This window comes from Artemia sp. Qi Xiang Cuo, chromosome 13, assembly GCF_049724085.1.
Source record: "Artemia sp. Qi Xiang Cuo chromosome 13, ASM4972408v1, whole genome shotgun sequence".
NCBI classification, from domain to species: domain Eukaryota; kingdom Metazoa; phylum Arthropoda; class Branchiopoda; order Anostraca; family Artemiidae; genus Artemia; species Artemia sp. Qi Xiang Cuo.
In genome coordinates this window covers 65,860,503-65,877,793 of record NC_142806.1, presented here as the reverse complement: position 1 = coordinate 65,877,793, position 17,291 = coordinate 65,860,503, and the positions used below count along the sequence as shown (strand labels likewise).

General features: G+C 36.0%; 1 long non-coding RNA gene across 2 annotated transcripts; it reads right to left on the bottom strand.

Moving 5' to 3' along the window:
- Nucleotides 1-1,568: 1,568 nt before the first annotated feature.
- Nucleotides 1,569-16,412, bottom strand: LOC148945562 (uncharacterized). Of its 2 annotated transcripts, none has more exons than XR_016142690.1 (3): nucleotides 16,330-16,412; nucleotides 10,205-10,306; nucleotides 1,569-1,786 (listed from the first exon to the last, which is right to left on the bottom strand). It is a non-coding gene; the product is annotated as an uncharacterized LOC148945562 (long non-coding RNA). The 2 variants fall into 2 exon arrangements; XR_016142691.1 differs by having other exon boundaries at nucleotides 16,087-16,406.
- Nucleotides 16,413-17,291: the final 879 nt, after the last annotated feature.

The following is a 17,291-nucleotide window of genomic DNA, read 5'->3' as shown; positions in this document are numbered from 1 at the left end:
TATATTACTAATATATTTTTAGTCATAAACTGACAATTTATATTTGCATGCATGTATGAGGGGTTTTCCTGAGGGGTCTGATATGAAGAAAATTATATTATTTTGCTCATTTTTCCTCAGACACTATGAGCTACTTGGCACAATCCTAAGAAAAGTTCTCAATATATAAATATGTATTTCTGGTTTTTGTCTTACATCTCTGTTTGAACTTCCAGACTTTTCCAAAGATTCTTGAGGATCGAACACATAAATAGGGTTTGATATTTATTGGGTGAAAGGCTTAAAGTTTACCTGATTTAATATAATGGTAAGTTTATATGTAACAATATGTAACAAGGCCGTTACATGATTCAAAAGACAGGAGAAAAAATTGTAAAATGATTTGAAAATAGATATTCTCTGTTGTTCTTAGTTTAATGTCAAAATCTCCCAAAGTTTAGCTTTCATTGTACTTTTTTATTTCCATAAACATTATAATAATTTTGCAGGAGCTTCGTTGATATCCTTATAGAAATTAATGTGTCGGAGAAGAATTTGTTCCTCTTTTTTATGAAGGTTACTCAGTTTCCCAAGAGAGGTAGACAATTGTTTTGCTGCATTTTCTTTAATATGTCCAGTTTTACTTCCAAAAACAAGTTTTTTTATTAATTCAAAATAAAATAATTGAAAAAATAGCCAAGCTGCTCAGCACTATTTCACTGTGTTTGAAAACATTGACCTTATTTTTTGGCAACCATTTAAGCCTTAGTAATTTATTGGGATGTTTAGATTAGGTATTTTTAGTGTAAAACAGCCATACAAAACAATGTTAATCATCTGGTGTTGCCTGGCAAGCTTATGTGCTTTACATAAGATTCTAACAAAACAGATGCATGCTCTACACCATTTGTTACTAATTTATAAGAAAACTATGCCACTTTGCTATAAAAATATAAGGCTGAAATATCCACCTCTGTTTTGTCAGTTCCTGGAGGCAGAATGAAGGACAGTGCCTCCTAAAAACTTAATGCCCATCCCTTAGAAACATTAAAAGCCAGTGTGAAACTTTTCCTTAATAAATTATAGTATTTTTACCCTTACCAAATAAAAAAGATTCATGAATTGTCCTTACGTTTATCAAAAAAAAATTTATAAGTCTTTAAAGGACAATGAGCAATGATGTCAGTTCAAGAGATGATAATATTTTTAACAGAAGGAGACAAAATATTTAACTGGATCAAAGGCATTTTGGACTGTGACCCTTCCATGTTTTTCTAGAAAAATTCTTTCACGTTCTTCAGATAATTTGAGCAAAGATGTGAATTGGTTTTGATAAATAACATTTTAAGTATCTAAATAAAAAAAAGGAAACCAAAGGAAAGTCCTTGTCCCCCTCTTAAATTTTCTTGAATTCGCTGTGCTGGAATTTTCTTATTTTATTAAGCTTTTCTCATCTACCCACCCAACCTCCTGTGCTCTATTGGAAATATATTTCTAAATAAATGTTTAAGGCTGCAGTTTTAAGCTCCGAAATTTGGGATTTTGCCAAATAAATGCAACTGGTAGATAATTTCTCTAAGGGTTGGTTCTTAATAAACCATAATTTGAATTATTTACTATACAAGTTTATTCAAAATACATTACTTCATGTGAAAATAAAATTTAAGAAAAAAGGGGACAAAATGTAAAGTGTTCCAACTGCCAGTGTCATCTTTATCGTTGACCTGAACAGCTATTCTCGCATAATCCTTCCGACATCAATTTTGACTGAATGCTTAGGGTTTATGGACAGGGTTCCATTTGTAACCTGTAATTAATAAATTAATATAGTAAAAGTAATTATAAAGGGATAAGGATAACTATTCTCCAGGGTCATTTTAGCTGCATAAGATATTGAATTGACATTATTGTTACGGGGTCTTTTTTACAGGGACAAGTAAAAAGCCTGTTGTCCAACTGTGCAAAAGTAGGGATCAGTCACTTGCTTCTTTTTTTTTTAGCAAAACATCTTTCCACAGTGCCACCATTGGGTCAGTAAAAGTAGTTATGTAGCAATAAGAATTATACAGGTAAATTATGAATTTCATAGATAATAATTTATAAAATTTGGCAGGGTAGGTGAGATTTAAATTCCAAGGGCTAGGGATGTTAGGTCCCTTTTTTGTTTTAAAGACATCATATTCAGAATTAAATTCCTGTTTATTATTATCTTACCTTTACTTAGTTCAAATACTTTTTCTTTATTTTTTTTAGTCTTCTTTCTTGATCACTGAATAAAACACACTGTAGAAAATATATTATTAATAGCTGGCTTGATAATTCTTTTGAGGTGACAGCAAATAACTCAAATTCTGATTTTATCTGCTGGCCAATGTACACTAAATCTTTAGATTTGACAATACTTCATCAGACAAGAAACAGTTGGTTACACAATTCTAATCCTCATATAAGGTAATGTAACCCGTGAGGAGTCTGGGAATTGACATCATCTTCCGCATTCAGGCTACACTGGCAGAATCACCAAAATCAGTGCAGGCAGCAAAGACCATGTGAATTATTAAAGCTCAGCTAGAATGAGTGGCCTCGAAAGCCATGAAACCCATGCCATTAAGCTTCTAATACTCTAAGAGGGGGAATGAGAACCAGAATAATGTGTATGGTGAGGTAAGTAGACAAGTCCAAATAAGAGGGTATTATTTTTAAAGTGGGTAGGAAAGATGCTGTAGTTTATTATCCAATATTCCTTACTAGCAGAAAGCTGCCATGCTTTTATTTGTGAGAAGACAATAATTAGTTACAGGCTGACAGGGAAAACTTGTTTTTGGCTAGTAGCTTCTAGTGTTAAATTAATATAATATTCTCGCATTTAAAAAAAAACTTTCAATTTTGAATTTTTTTCCTTTATTTAGTAATTAGCAACTCCAAGAAATGAAAAATTATTTTTTAAGAGACTGCAAAATCATGACCGAGACCCAATTAACAACGCTAATGTGCTTACCTGTTTATTAACCCCTTGAAAATTCTTAAGAACAGGTTTAAAAGCACATGGGTAAACGTACAGGATTGAGTATTTTTACTATTTGGAAAGTTGTCTAACTAGCTGTGGTTTGTGTTAAAACATTTCACAAATGCCATTCAGTTTCCCCTGGTATCATTGTCGCAGCAATAGCTGCAACCTAGTAAAGAGCTGCCAAAAGTAACAAAAAATTATTTTAACAACTCCCTAGTGAGGAAAAATGACAATATGTACCTGATTCAGGAATGGTAACTATTATTTTGCCTAATCTTAAAAGTAAAATACTATTCTAAAAACAAACATACAATGGTTTTGAAAAAGAGCCTGAAACCATTTGAAAATAGTGCTGGATTGGAAAGAAAAGTATACCATTGGATTGATACTTGTCAAAAATCCCTTATTACAGGAAAATTACATGTCTTGACCAGGAAAAGCAAGGAAAATAATTTTTCTTTTTGTGAGTGACCCTGATGTTTTTTTTTTTTGCCTGATACTGGAGCCTGGTACCTGGTACTGGAGGCCACTCAGCGCGTCCCCAGGTGGCGGATAGGGGAACTTCCTACAGATATGTAGGATACCTCCATGGAGAGAGGAGGCGCGGACCAAGGGGGGACCCAGTCCCTGGGGGTCTTGAAATATAACTGGAACACCCTCACCAGAGGGACATAAATACAGGTGGAGGAGAAGGATGGCCCCTCTGATGTGCACTGGGCTGGGCCCACCGGCGCGTGGACACGTCCCGCTAGTCACAATCCACTCCCCCAGCAATGGGTAAATTGTTGGTGATGCAGGATGCCATAAGGGCGCATTATCGGTAGGAGATATAGTCGGCCCCTGCTAGGGACAGAGAGGAGTGGCTTGCCGCTGTCCTGACACCAGCAAAGAAACCCCTTTTTTCACTTTTATGATGATAATGAGCAAACAAATGAATGTGAGAACCAGTGCTACCGCGTCCGGGGAAACCGACGAAGGCCATGCGTTTAGATCTACCGCGTTCGGGGCAGCCGACGGTACGACGACCGCTAATCGCGCGAATACCTCAACTTTGACAACTCCATCCCTGGAGGCCAGTATATCACTTAAATTGACTTTATCAATTTGTACCCTTAATATCAGAACGCTTGCAAAACAAGGAAAAAGAAACCCCTCCTGAGAGAGATAAACCGTTACAATTAGCACCTAGTTGGTTTATCCGAAACCCACCTCCCAGTCACTGGTGACGAAAAACTTGATGAAGCTACTCTTGTAATATCAAGACGTACTGATGGGACACGCCGAAAGGGAGTGGGCTTCTTTCTCTCCAGTAAGGCTAGGAGATCACTAATCGCAGCAACACCCATCTCAGAACGTTTGATCATGATCCGCCTGAAAGGCTCAACGGCGAATCTTACAATCATCCAAGTATATGCACCCGACTCTAGCAGAGATGATGAAGAATCTGAAAACTTTTATCTCCAACTTCAGTGTCTAGTGGACCCCGTACCAAAAAAAGATATAGTCTTTGTCATCGGGGACTTCAACGCCATTGTCGGTGATGACCCATCTGGCAACAAGGACGTGATGGGCAAATTTGGCCATGGCCAGCTGAACAAGAGAGGTGAGCGCCTAATGGAATTTTTCCGAGATAGTGATCTTGTTATCACTAACACATTCTTCAAACACAGAGCCCGACGCAAAACAACCTGGACATCCCCAGATGGAAGGACTCAGAATCTAATAGATTATATCCTCGTATCTAGACGCTGGAAATCTTCCATAACAAACACAGTCACTTTGGGTGGCGGCGAGTTCTATAGCGACCACTCGTTTTTTTTGACTTCCTTTAAATTGCTTCTAAACGCGGCCGCGAAACTCTCCAGAAAGCCTCCCAGATTCAGAGTAGACCTCTTAAAAGACCAAACTACTCGACAAAATTACACCGCTACTCTTTCCAAAAGAATTTCTGAACTCCTCTCTACATCCCTGCTAACTCTATCAAAAGATGACATCGATAATCTTGTGAAGAGTAGCTTGCAGGTTATATGCGATGTCGCCCAGTCAACCCTGGGAGTCCAAAAGGCGGACCATAAACCTTGGATCACGGATGAAAGAATCTCCTTATGTGAGGAAAAACGCAGTCACACGATCAAACTAGATAGAGAAAGTCGGGATATGAACAAATGATTGAAACATATGGTAGAGAAGGCCATTCGCTATGCTCACCGCTTCTATGTAAGAGAACAATGTGAGTAATGCAAAATGGCATTCAAGAAAGGTGACTCCCACTTCATGCACAGGCGAGTGAGGAAACTATTCAAAAAAAGGGACTGAAAGCCTGTACCTTCCTTGATGAAGATGGTAACCGGATCCAAACTACAGACGGGATCCGAACCAGATGGAAAGAACACCTTGAGAGCAAATTAAACTCAACGATCCTCCCAGACCCAACGGTGCTTAACAGCTTCCCCGCAATCACCGCAGACCCAAGCCCACTCCCACTTCGATCTGAGATAGAATCGGCTATCAAGGGTTTAAGGACAAACAAAGCTGCAGGCCCAGATGGAATCCAACCGGAATTACTAAAAGTAAATTGCGATCCCCTTGTTGACCTATAGCTAAAAATTGCTACTGCTGCTTGGGAAGAAGGTCAGTTCCCCTCCTCATGGTGTGAAGCCACGATAGTTCCAATCCATAAGAAAGGCTCGAAAGCAATCTGTGATAACTACAGGCCTATAAGCCTTACGAGCCACGCCGCTAAAATACTCACTAGAGTAATGCTGGAGCGTATAAGAGCTATATCTTCAACTGTGATTCCAGAATATCAGGCCGGTTTCCGCCCAAACAGGTCAACAGATATTTACGGGACGTCAGATTATGGAAAAATATCTTGAACTTGGACATAGTATTTTCCACCTTTTCATTGACTTTAAGCAGGCTTTCGACCTCATATGGAGAGAAGGTCTATGGCAAATTCTTCTCCATTTTGGTATACCACAGAACTTAGTATCATTGATCAGAGATATGTACTTAAAATCCAGAAGCCGCTTCATGACGGGAGAAGGCCTTTCCGATAGCTTTGAAACATCGACTGGTGTGCTGCAGGGTTGCTTGCTTTCACCGGAACTGTTTAACCTGTTCCTTACCGCTGTCTTCTCACTCCTTGACAACTCGTCAGGTGTCCACATTGGGGGAATATCGATTGATAAATTAGCTTATGCAGACGACATAGACCAAGTAGCTGAGAATCTTGGGGATCTTCAGTCCCAGGCCGACAACATCCAATCAACCACCAGCTCCTATGGAATGACCATCAATTCCTCAAAGACGAAAGCCATGCTCTGCTCACGAAAGTCGGTAAACCAAGAAACCTTAAGCCTCCAGCTCGGTGGTGACAATATAGAGTGGGTCGCACACTTTACCTATCTTGGTAGCCTTATAATGTCCGATAACAACCACTCGAAATATATTGAGGCGCCTGGCGCTTACCAACTCAATCATTAAAGCCTTGAATCCGATCTGGAAGAACAAGAATTTGTCGACACTGCTGAAAACAAGACTCTTTAACACACTGATTATCCCCATTGCCATGTATGCCTGTGAATCATGGACCCTCAAAACAGATGACCAACGTCGCCTATCCGCATTTGAAACAAAGTCACTCCGCCGTATTGCTGGCATTACAGACCTGGACAGGATCTTTAATATTAGGTTGTTTGAAAGCCTCAAGATCAAACACACTATACTTGATAAAATAAAACTGCAACAACTTAGGTGGCTAGGCCACATCCAGCGTATGGAAAATTCTCGTCTGCCAAAAATAGTCTTCGACGGTCGCGTGCATGGTTCTCGTCCCAGAGGTCGGCCCCCTAAGAGATGGAAAGACAACTTCTCTGCACTCAACCTGCCGCAACTTCTACGCCTGACTGAAGATAGATGCTCATACAGACGCCACATCAATAGCATAGTGAATGAAGAGGCCCCAAAACGACCTTTGAGGACGGATGGGACTTAAGTCAAGTAAGTAAGTCAAGTTCTTTTTTTATAAATCCAATTTTATGACACCACCATGAAGTGTTACATAGCACCTTAGGATGTTATTTTTAGAATGGAAAGGCATAAAAGAATGAAAAATGTACCATCATAACCTCCATGGTCAAAACCCAGAACCTAAGGTTTGAAATCTCTCCTCTCCTGTAATATATTCCCTTTCCCAGCCCACTAAATATTTTTCATAAATTGTCGGCTGGCAAACAAAACTAGCAGGCTACAAAGGCATCATAAAGAGCTGTTTAAGGCCTTGTTTAAAAGATAGTTTTTACATATAAATGTTTTTTTATAGATTCGTCTCGATAAAGCCACCATTAAGAGCCATATGGGCCTTATTTGGACTGGAGAGGCTAGGAAGCATGAAAAGGGTACCATCATAATTTCCATAGTTGAAAACCTTAAGCCTGAGTTCTGTAAATTCTTCCTCCCAATCCCTAGTAAGTTTCATAAGCTGTGGGCACACTAGCAGAAGTAGCAGGTTACTGCAACACTGTGGAGAGGATTAATGGCACATAGCACATTTTATTACGAAAAGAAATCTGTTGGAATTTCAAAAAATAGCAAGAAACTCCTAAGAATAATTTTACCCTGAGGCTAGTTATTGTCTCCACTTCTTGGCTTAACACAAGCATACACTCATTTCGGCTAATAATCTTAATTAACTTGACAGCGCAAAGATAGTATAGTTTTTCATCTTATTTGGACTTTACTTTTCAGCTTTCAAAAACAAACAAAATTAGTTAATACAACAATACATCTGTAATATTGGTTTTTAGTCTCGACTTTTTGGCAAAGGAATTTCTCCTGGTTTTAATTTTTTAGTTTAAACTTTAATTTTAGTGGAAAAACATTCAAAATTAATCACATACACCAATAACCCTGAAACTGGAATTTACAGACTTAACTATAGTTCAATCACTGAGACCCAATAAGTAAATAAGCTTTTATTTTTTTTCATCTGTTAAATAATCTTTAGTGGAACTGTGCAACTTTGGTGGAATAAAACAATTATAGCTTATTAGTTTTTAATATACTGAGTCTATTTACACCGTTACAACTTAACTTCCTTGCCCTCGTATAGCTCATGTGAAGTTGTAATTAACTACATGACATTTACATTTGAAAAAACAACCTGAGGTATTCAAATATAGATGAAGCCCATGAGCTTGATATCTTGCTTTTTTGGATTTAGGGATGTAGAGCTACTTTGCAGGGTTACGTTTTTTTGCATTCTGGTGTATTCATAAAGATAATTTACAAAGGTCCACTGCCTCAGTAATTTATCAACAACAAAAATCAGTAGAATTTAAATTTAGAACAAAAAATATACATGGGAAAATTTAAATTTACATATAGAAGTATAATAGTAGATAGTTTTTTTTAAGTAGATAGTTTCATATTTTAAATAAATAACAATTTTGGTTTACATTTGTCTTCATTTCTCTATTATATTACATTGAAGCTGTTAATAAATAAATAAAAATTCTTTTGTATGTTAGGATTTTTTTTGACTGACCACGACCCCATTTATTTGAGATTGTAACCTTACCCCTCTTTGGGGGTCGCATGATTTATTTATTTATTTTAATATATCTCTTGGGGTGGGGGAATGAGGAGAAAATGAGGAAAAACTAAATTGGACTGACTTAAAGGGACTGGAGCTATTGAGTTGAATGGTGGTGAGAATTGCCATGATTAGAGCAAATAGGAGCTAAGTGGGTTTCAGGTACAATTCAACTCATAACAGTGTTTTCAATAACATTGTTACAGTGTTAGGTGCAGGCTGGAAAATAGCAAATTAGAGCCCTTAGTAATTACTTTTTTTCTTTTAGTCTGTTTTTATACACATGCTACGCATTGGCACTGAATCAAAAATTGTGATATATATCCTGAATCAACTGATTAGCAATTTTTAACAATAAAAATAATTTTTGAAAATTGGGAAAAAAATCTAAAACCCCTTAGAGATGACGTCAAACTTAAAAATATAAACCATACACAATATCCATTGTCTAAAGCTGTAAACGAGAAGTTTGAATTCCCCAATTAGGAAGAGCAAGGAAATTCAAATTTTCGTAATAAAATTGTCATCATCTCAGTCCTTTAAAGCGATGTGGTACCCTAAAAAATAGCCCTATATACTTCATTATAAACTTTTCAGTTTGTACTGTCAAATTATTTAGAATTGATTCGACAGTCTTGCCATAGCTTGTAGAGCTTGGCTAAGGGAATCTGATCGAACAACAGAAAACTAAAAGCAGACCTACTTCCATAGAAATCTTAGAAAAACCATTTAACTCCTCCAATTTTATGCCCGAGAAAGAGATATTCAGATTTAATGAAACTTACTTCATTAGAAAGCGCAAACTTGTTTTTTTCGATTACACTGAGCCAAATCTTCTTTTTAAACAAAAAAATGAAAACGAGAAAACGAAAAAGCAGTCCCTAAAAATGTTCAATTACAAGTATACCAGCAAGGAAAATATTAAAAATTTGTTAAAAGGAAATAACATCTTAGAAGTTTGATACCTCTGAGAGTTCTCTTTGGTTGAAAACATCGCACACTCAGAGGCGTATTATTTATGCTGTAGGCACAGTGAATAGCCAGTGCTTTGCTTAACAATTAGTAAAAGATTATTCTTTCTTTATTTTAAACTAGCCTCCCTTTAGCTTTTCGAACTGTTGACAGATTCAAGAAACTATCAATTTTTACCATTATTTTAGGGCAATGTCATTTGGGTAATGTAGCACTTTTGGGATTTCCCTATAGTAATTGGAAGATTCGGTAAGGGACTTCTTGTCTTTAAGACGATCAGCCGATGCCGAGGCTTGCAAAATGATTTTTCGGGTATCTAATTGCCTCAAAGCCACGTTTTCATCGATGCTTTAATAGATGTTAATGTAAAAAATAACAGATTTTTCAATAGAATCAGAAAATTTCACTTGTTGTATTATGCTGAGCCCTCTTGTTGGAAAAAAAGCTTTGACAAAGTTGTGGCAGCCAATCTTGCACATACTTGCACCCTTACTACTGATAGAATGTGGGGCAGTATTTAATCAGCCAATCACTGTCCTACGCGAAGGAGGCCAATCTTGAGAGGGATTTTAAAAACTACCCTGTATTGCAATTTGTTTTGAAAAAAAGAAAGAAAAATTAAATCTAAGCTATATTTTGATTAATACCTTTTTTTGATATATTCATCAACTAAAATCTGAAAAAGTCATTTCTTCCTTCTACGATTCTTGGAATTGCCGCATCTTTCTTAGTCGTAGTGGACGCCAAGCCTGAAAAAAAAGAGCTAAAGTCACTCCTAGTTAATAGGTCAAGGCCCAATACAGCAGTGATTAATATGTTAAGAGAGGGGCCATGATAATTAATAATTATAATTTGTGATGGACTGGGCGCAACTTGATAGATTTTCAGATCTCAAAGGTCCATTACATCTATACCAGTGGCTGAGCTTTTAGAGTCACGCCACTGACCCATAGCCAAGGCTGTATCCAGGTGGCGTAGGGGATTAGACCCCCACCCCCGAAATGTTTCTCCAACTCGTAAAAAACGTAACAAAATTAATATAAACAAATTTTTGATTCGTTTTTATAGTTTTTTTGAAACCTTCCCCCCGAAAAATAGATTCTAGTGTAACCCCCCTTCCCCGGAATAAATCCTTAATACGGCCCTGCCCCTAGCCCAAACCGAGATTAGAGATTGGCGATAAAAGAACTTCAACCCAGAAGAACAAACCCTCAAACATCAGGACTTAAGTCCAGAAGAGCATAGGATGGAAGTCTAGTCACTATGCGCTCGTCTAGGGTGACTAAAGGACCATGATTGCCACGCTCTATTCGAAATTTTGCTTATTTTTTATCATAATAAAAATAATTTCAAAATATATTAATTCTGAACCAAAAGTAGAAGTTCGTGATAAGGAACTGCAACTAAGGAGCGAGTAAAAAATAGTAACTATACCTTTAAGAACAAAATTTGTATAGCAATTGGTACATAAAAAAAATAGTTTTTAACACCGAAGTTTAACGCACCTTAGAAATTTTGCTGATTTTTGATAAAGATGGAAAAAAAACCAAGGCAATTGATTTTAATGAAAACTACATCATCAGATTCAGCACATTAGATTATTTTCTAAAACATGGAATTTGTCATTTTCAAACAGTTTATGGTAACTGTAAGTAACCCCTCCTTTACGGACCATGAATTCTTTGTGAGGATCTGTGATTGTGTAATTTCGTTTTTGGTTTTTTTTGTTGAAAAATATATTTTATCATATCTCAAGAGCGATTCGACCCAACAGTAACCGAAACTCTAAAAAACAGAATTTGGATAACAATTGATAAATAAAAAAACTGGCTTTTTATACTCAATCTAAATGTGAAGTTTATTGTTACCCATAAAAACCTACGAACCTGAGAAAATTTGCTTGATCTTCGAAAATAAGGGAAGAACACCCAAAAAGGTCAAGCAATCTTAATTAAAATCATACTATCAGATTCAGCAACAATCTACAGTAGAGGTTTCAAGCTCCTATCGCCAAAAATATGGAATTCTGTTTTTTCCCCAGACAAAAAATCCCTGGCGCGTGTTTATTTGTTTATTTTTTTTAGTATCAAATTCGATGACCCTCTGGTATCTAAAATGGGTATTCCTTAGGTGGCTGGCATTTAACCCCCGCGGATAATACCCCCAGGGGAAAACTCCCCCACCCCCCTTGGAAAATAAGGCTTTCCAAATTTGAGAATTATATTTGAGTTTTATTTTTTTAATTTCTGTTCGAATGAGCCGTCTCACGATATTCTAGGACCACTGGGTCGATGTGATTACCCCTAGGAGAAAAAAAAACAAACAAACACGCATCCGTGATCCGTGATAATAGGGTTTTCTGGTACGCTGAATCTGATGGTGTGATTTTCATTAAGATTATATGACTTCTAGGGGGTTATTTCCCTTTTAGTTCAAAATAAGGCAAGTTTTTTCAGGCTGGTAGCCGTTAATGAGTAGGACTAAACTTAAAGTATCAAGGACACCTAAAATGAAAACTAATTCATTAAATTGGTCAAGTGCAAACTTACACAGCCATATACGTCTTAAATTAGTGTGAAAAACCGATAATTCATTTTTTAAGGAGAAAGATCGCCAGTTTACATGATGCATTCCAATAGGAAAGTTCGTGAGAACGTGTGCTGTTAAACAGCAGAAAATGACCAAAAAATAAATAAATCAGCATATAGCCTTAGAAAGTGTTGTTTTCTTGTATGTTCGAGTGAAACAGAAATCAGAACCTAGTTCAGCAAAGCTCTTTAGCTAAATTTCTACCAAATCATATTATTGACTTACACATAAAGTGAATATACCACTCGATGCCTTTTTTTGTGCTGATTACGAATATAGTAATCATTTCTATCGGAAATGAATTTCAACCCCCCTCCTATATATGCCAATTCAGGGTATATATTTCTACATTAAGGGAAGGGGGGATTGTAAAGTTTAAACTTACCTCCCATTTACATCAGAAACAAAATTTGCAATAACCCCTAATGTAGAAATATATACCCTGAATTGGCATATATAAGGGGGGCTGAAATTCATTTCCGATAGAAATGATTATTATATTTGTAATCAGCATAAAAAAAAGGCATTGAATGGTGTATTCACTTCATTCCTAACTCAATAATATGATTTGGTGAAATTTACCTCTCTTTTCTTTGAAAAATACTTTTAAGGAATGCTTCTTGAAAAGAGCTAGGCCTAGTCTTGATATTACTACGATTTTTGGCATTCCAGGATCTTTTAACCATGAAGCAGATTAAAGGTAAACATTAATGATTCTAAAAGAAAGTATCAATATATAGGCTACCCTATTGGTAGTTTTGCAGACCTGATGACTTCCACTGATAGCCTAACTTATGTAGGCTAAGGTAAGACACATAGTAGGCTGTGTGATTTGCTTGAATATTTTGATTTAAATCTACCTCATAGTTATTATATAATAGTAGCATATACCTTTTATGCTTTTTATATTAGAAATACAAATTACTTGGGTGAGCACTGTTTGACTATTAAAGTCATTGGTTTTTTATACTCTAAGCCACAAATATTGTCATTTACTCTTATATACAAAGCACTATAAAGGCAAAACAATAGACAATATTGTGTTTCCTTTAAACATGGACAATGATATAAGGTCTTCTGTATGACTTTTTAAACATCAAATTATTATAGAGAAACAGGAATAAAGTTATACAGAATACTTTTTGGTTTTCTTATTTAATGTATGATCCACTAAAATGTCATATAAAAAAATTACATTACCCCACTGATACATAGAGAAAACAACAAAGTCATACAGATGGCTTTTCATAGTTCGAATTGCAGTTCAGGCAACTTGGTGGTCATATATCAATCCTAAAACTTAGTCAACCTACCTGAGAATTTATGTGGCCAGGAAAATTAGGCTCAGGATGCTTCTTCATCAGCAAGTTCTGTAGACATTGTCTGTTATGAGTCAACCCAAAAATCTTAGTCATCTCTATTGTAATTCAAGTAGACTTTCCAAGTAGGCCTGTCTGCCTAGAGTCCAAGGCATTTTGACCAAGTTTTAGGATTAACATAACCACTAAGTCACCTGGACTTGCAGTCCTCAGTCAGAAACCCAATTTATAAGCCAACACTAAAACAGAATTTATTGAAAATTGGTTGACTGAAAAGTTGCCAGGCCTTGTGTGCAAACAAGTGGCATAGGGTCTACCCAGCTAAAGTCTTAGACAGGCAACCCAGTTTATAAGCTCAGACAGTTACACTAACACAAAGTTCATTCAAAATTGGTTGACCCAACAAGTTGCCTGGATTTGCAGGTGAACAAGTGACATAAGGTCTGCCTGCCTATAGTCTCAGGCGAGTGCAGCTGAGTTTTAGGACTAACATATGAACATCAAATTGCCTGGACTCACAGGTAAACCAGCAACAATAATAATAATGGATTGAATTTTCAGAATATATATCCTATAGGCCTTCAAAAAATTGTGGGTATATACTAGTGAAAAGGATGTCCCACTGTTATACTAAAGCAATGCAAGAAAAAAAGGTACTGTTCTAACATCTGGGGAACATGCGAGAAGTGAAGTTTGGTTAATGCTAGTGAAATAAAACAAAATAGGATAAAAATATAAAGTTTATAAATAATTTTTGGCTGTTTATTTGCACATTAGGGGGTGGGGGTAAAGCATAGCATATAATAAATACATAACCTAAACTAACCTAGTTAAATTTTTTCTTCCTAAACCCCAAAAATCTAAAGCTTAAATATAGTTCTTGGAGTGAGAAACCCTTGTTTATAGAGCATAAGAAAGGAAATTACTGGGTAATGTTATCTGTTCTTGGCTTTTCTCAAGTTGCATTCTTGCATGTTGCCCATATATTAGAACAGTACCAAAAAAAATTAATGGAACAAAACAGGAATTATATTAAGAACAAAATTAGAGAGTCATGGCTTCTCTGAATGACAAACGTTGACTAAATAAAGCAATACTATTAGATCATTATCTGTCATTGTTATTGTGTAATATATATCATTGTATTATGAATCATAAACAATATATTATTGGATTGTTTGTACTTGTCATTGTACACTGTTTATTCTAATTCAGCATTAGGCCACATAATTTTGGGGTGGCAATTATGTGAGGGGGGAGCAGTTGCCTCAGTTAGACTTTGAAAAATACCTTCTTATTTCTATTTTGCTACTTTTTATTTTATCATGGCTAACTAGTTATTTTTGCCCCATTTACATTTTGAGGATTGGAATCACTGACATAATTACTAGATACAAATCATCAGCATAACTGGGTTATATTTTGTTTAGTGATGAACCTGAAGAAAAGACTCTTACTTAGTTACTTCATAATAAATAAATTATAATGGTTAGTAAACTTTGAAGTTGATACCACGAGCCTATGCTTTACCCCCCCCCCCCCACCCTCTCACTCCCAAATATGGAAATATATAGCCTAAGTCAGCTTCAATCATTAGTCAGCTACATATGACCTATTTTTCTCCCTAGCCAGTACTCATTATTTTGAATTGTGCTGAAATGCTAAATTTTGTTGAAAACTGCAGTCTACACAATGTACCAAAAATATGGTGTTGATTTATAATTCAGGGTATATTTTTCACCATTATGGAGGGAGGGAGGGGGGGGGGGGTTTGATAAATTTAGCTATATATGGATTCACAATGGAATTCTGACTATTGATGCGTCTTATTTTTTAGGCCAGACCATCTTAATATTAAATTAGGCTAATCAGAAAACTTTGAATATAGCTTTGAACTTAGAAGCTTAATTTTTTTATAATGCCCTTTGCCTATCACCTTTAAAACAGTAGAAATGGGTGACTTTGATATTGATTGTTTTTTTTTTTTTTTGCACTTTTGGATTCTTGAAAAGATATCTTGTATTAAAAACAGGTTCTTAATAACAATTTAAAAAAATGCATTTTAAAGTTCTGTTTTGGCTTTTTTATAGAATATATGTCATGTAGACTAAGGCCCTGAACTGCTGCTTTTTTATTGCTTTTGGCTGCTCTTTTGGATATGATATTTTTTTTTTGGGGGGGGGGGATTCATTCCAAAGTATAAATTGATAAATATCTAATATAAGTCAAATTATAAACTGCATCTAATGAAAATGGATGATACTCAAGATTATTTTTGTTTCCTAATTAAACTTTCTCTTCTAGATTCAGTGTGTTTTGATTCACCTTTTGTTTCTAGTGATGATAGTGAAAATGATTCTCTGTTAAAATCTCTTCATCAGTCTGATTGTTGTTACCATTCTTATGAACATTACTTTGAAAAAGTGCTGCCCTCAATGTCTTCTGTTAAAAACTTTAATCTGTTTACTTGGAATGTGCAAGGTTTAAGGTACAACTGGGATAATGTTCTGCAATATATTGGTGGTATCAACTGCCCTTATGATGTAGTAGGTCTCACAGAGACCTGGCTGTCTTCAAGTGATGATATGTCTGTATATGACATACCAGATTTTAATGCTTACCACTCAACTAGATCTCTAACTAAGTGCTCTGGTGGTATATCCCATTTTGTCAGAAGTAATCTTAATGTTGTGAGACGTTCAGATCTTGAGAAGATTTTTGATCCAGTCGTAAATAATAGAAGTGTGTATGCTTTGATTGTTGACCTGTCATGTGATACAGTAAGTTGTGACACTTTTTGTTTATTTTATAAGCCTCCAGCTTTCCCAATTGCGAAATTTTCTGAATTAATTGATTAAATGTACTCAGTTGATAAGCTTGCTTCAAGAAGTGTTTTTATGCTTAGATATGTTAACTGTAATTTATTGAAAATTGGGTGTGATTTTTCTTCTTCTTCTTCTAATTCACAGCATTCGCAGTGTTTCCACTTATGTTTTCAAAAAATCTGTAGAATCTTGACAGTTTTCGGGAGAAAGTCGGGAGATGGCTCTCAGGATTCGGGAGATAATCAGGAGATGGCTCTCAAGATTTTGTAGAAATTTCAGTAAGAACTTTTTTATATTTTGTATTACGTTTTTGGTGTTGTTCGAGTCATCTGCGAATAAAGCATCACATTCTAAAAGTTCAGAGTGCATATTTACTGGAGCCAGCTGCGATTCCGAAAAGAAAATTCGTTGATCAGCTTTGTCAAACATGACCAAATAAAGCAGCTAGAAGCTTGAAATGTGTTTAATTTTACAACTAAGTGCAGTCACGTTTCATTCAGACTCTAAAGCTGTTTAATTAAGACATTTTTCTTCATCGACCCCTACTTTTTCTCATCCTTTCAGGCTCCAAACAACAGCCTGCTAAGTTCAAGACGGAGACAGAAAATATGGACGAATTACGAACATCAGGCATTTAACAATTGAGTCTGAGTTAAGCGGATAATTTTTTTTTTTTTACCACCATCCCCAAACAGTTATTCTCAAATGACAAAGAGAAAACGCAAATTCGCAGCTCATTAATAATAATATAACTGAAAAAAAGTATAAAAATTAGCAAAACTTTCAGACACATATATCCCATTACGTTCATAGTCTATTTTTATCGCATCACTTTTTGTGTGAGCATTCCACTCTGATCATGTAGTTACTCAGCTGTGCTGGCAGACGCTACTACTTGTTTTAGCCTCTTTCTGAGGAGAATTTCAAACTTCAGTTTGTCTGCTGTAACTCCGGCTCATTTCATTCCAAGTTTCGTCTGAATTATGGAAGCCAGAGTTACC